The sequence below is a fragment of the Zingiber officinale genome, chromosome 9A, assembly GCF_018446385.1.
Source record: "Zingiber officinale cultivar Zhangliang chromosome 9A, Zo_v1.1, whole genome shotgun sequence".
In the NCBI taxonomy this organism is placed as follows: domain Eukaryota; kingdom Viridiplantae; phylum Streptophyta; class Magnoliopsida; order Zingiberales; family Zingiberaceae; genus Zingiber; species Zingiber officinale.
Window position 1 is genome coordinate 106,326,399 of NC_056002.1, and position 3,159 is coordinate 106,329,557.

At 41.6% G+C, this 3,159-nt stretch overlaps 1 pseudogene; it reads left to right on the top strand.

Moving 5' to 3' along the window:
- The first annotated feature begins 2,194 nt into the window (after positions 1-2,194).
- LOC122019432 lies at positions 2,195-2,895 on the top strand (annotated as a pseudogene).
- The last annotated feature ends 264 nt before the right edge of the window (positions 2,896-3,159 follow it).

Sequence of the window (3,159 nt, forward strand, 5' to 3'; positions counted from 1 at the left end):
GGAAAATGAGACGGCAAGCCAGCTACACGCGCGAATTCAAGACATCCTTAACTCCCTTCATGGAATCGGGCAGAAGGTAGAAAATAGGGATATAATAAGGTACGCTCTTAATTCGTTTCCAAGGAGTACATTGTGGGCATCAATGGTAGATGCCTACAAAGTCTCCAAGGATTTGTCTTCTTTAAAGTTAAATGAATTATTTAGTGAATTTGAGCTTCATGAACAAACTAATGCACAGCCAACCGAGAAGGGTATTGCTTTGGTTGCAGGTACTAGTCGAACACGGGAACCAAGATTACGGTGAAAAATTGAACCAGAATCAGAAGACGAACTGACCAGCGAACTCGTGAACCTCGTGAAAAAGCTCTACAAGAAGAAGAAGGGCTTCAACAAGAAAGACCTGAAGAAGGCGGTACAATCCAAGGAGGCCTAACCGAGTTCTAAGGTAAAATTTGAAGTTACCTGCTACGGGTGCAACCAGAAAGGGCACATCAAGGCCAACTGCCCTAACCAAAAAGAAGCGAAAAAGCAAAGAAGGAAGAAGGCCCTGAAGGCGACGTGGGATGAATCTTCTTCGGAGGACGACGACGACGAACTCGATTTGATGAGTTTACTCGCGTTGATGGCCCGGGACCAGATCGTCGAATTCCAGAGCAAGAGCGAGTCAGAGGCCGAGTCCGAGCGAAGCCACGGATCCACATCTGTTTTCGAAGGGCCAGACTCCACTGTAAGTATTCCTAGACTTAATAATTTAGTCAATTATTTATTACGCAAGTTAGCTAAGTCAAACCTTAAGATTAAGTCACTTCTAAAGGAAGTAGCTGTCCTTAAAGAAGTGACTAACACTAAATCCTTACCTGATCAAGTTCAGACTGAAAATTCTACTCATGTTCAAAAACTTGAGGAAGAAAATTCAAGTTTGAAAAATCAGGTCAAGGATTTAAAAAATACCTTAGAACGGTTTTCTTTAGGTTCTAAGAATCTTGATCTAATTCTTGAGACACAAAGAGCCGTTTACGATAGAACTAAGCTAGGATATAAAACTAAAAAGAAATATAAATCTTATTTATCCTTAATAAACAAACCAAATAGAAAGGTAATCCAATCATGGGTCCCCAAGTCCAAATTGGTCAATCAAGTTGGACTTGACCAATACTGGGTCCCGAAGGATCAAATACACTACCTTAATAGACCATATCGAGGCTATGATCCAGGGGTAGTAAACACGAAAACAATTCAAAATTCAAATTACAAACCCAAAATTCGAAATTAAATTAAAATTCAAAATTCAAATTACAAATTCAAAATTCAAAATTAAATCAAAATTCAAAATTCAAATTACAAATTCAAAATTCGAAATTAAATCAAAATTCAAAAATTAGAAATTCAAACTTAAATTAAAAATTCACTTAAAAATTCAAAATAATTCGAATTCAAATCAAATAAAATATAGATGGAGGATCCAGAATAGCTGGCACCTCCAACTGAACTACCCGTCTGGGTAACTGAACTTAATCTACCCGAAATGGGTAAAACAAGAGTAGATTACCCCGCAGGGTAATTAAGGTTAGATTAAAACGGGCTAGGTTTAACTTGACCCACAATACTGGTGAAGTTTTTAGATGATAGTACGTTAGGGAAGCTTGGGCATCGCATGTCTAGGAAGATATGGCTTCAACCTGGTGCATTTGGCCAAGTGGAACTGACCGAAGCTACCCTTAAATGGATCTTAACTAGTTAGACCAAGGTTTAGTATTAAGTTCAATGGGTAGGACTATTTGGAAAATCTCGAAGGCATGATTACTTTAATGAGCTCCTTGTGACTCACCATAGCCTAGAAGTTTCACTACAAGAAAAACCCTCATAGACATCGGTGGAACAACAACGATTTTAAGCAAAAACCGATGTCTTTGAGTATTTTACACCGGTTTACCCAAAAACTGATGTCTATAAGCGTAGATTTTCGCTCATAGACATCGATTTTTTAAGCCGATGTTTATGAGCGCCTTTTTTCGTTAATAGACATCGATTTTAACAGCGATTTTTAAAACCCGGTGTCTATGATAAAATAAAATAATTTAATTTTTCACACCAATACTTAGCCGAAACTCTTCTTTGCATTTCGAGAAAGGAGAGGTGACGAGTTTGTCTTGTTTTCTAGGGTTTTAGAGTAGTAGCGGTGGAGGGAGGCAAGATGAAGACGACTAGGGGGAAAGGTGATACTAAGTTCCACCGATCCGATGAAGACGACTTTAAATAGTCATCAAAGAAAATGGAGAAGAACCTCAACTACAGCGGAGCTTCCCCATGGACGCATCGGCGTTCGCGCAGATCGACCCGCTCCACTGGATCCTTGACATGAACTCCCTCGTCAGCGATGCCTACCGCGACATTAGAAAACTCTGTGTGTTTCTCCTCCCGGTTGCGGCTTCCTCCTTCCCACCCGGCAAGGCCCTCACCGTCTACTTCCAGCCCCTTGGTCATCCCTTCCTCTTTTGCGGCGCCATCCACCCTGCCCGCCCATCCTCTCTCCTCTCCCTCCCTTGGCCTGACCCTAACCCTAATCCCCTCCAGCTAGCGCTCACCTCCGCCAAGATCGGCATCTCGGTCGAGGACCTTGCCACCTGTCACTTACGCCGTTGCAGAGAAGAAGGCCGAGCGACTCGCTCTTAGGGTTGGCGAGAACCTCTTCAATTTCATGCAGTCCTTCTGCGGGATTGACGGAAGCCGGCTCATCGTGCCCATGGATATCCTTGACCGGTGGTTCAAGAAGTTCCAGGAGCGAGCCCGGAAGGATCCCAGTTACCTCAAAGATTTCGCCTTGTGACAGACAGGTGAATGCCCAATCCCAAAGGTGCTGCTTTTTGCAAGGATCTCTTTCCTTGATGGTATCGCGTTTCATTTTATATTTTGGTTGCATCTGATTTGCTTGAATTATATGATACTTCTTCTTTTCATGCCTCTTCATTTTTATGTCTCTCTCAATTAATCCAGGCGGATGATCTTTGATGTCCACTTTAACTGCCCACAATGTGTTTGTTGATTGTCCCCAACCAACTATAAAGTGATTTTGACATTGTTTGAAGTTAGGTTCTCAAAAAGTGATAGGATCTCAAGATATTATATATGGCAGGAGAAATAAGCTAAATTTTTCAGTAA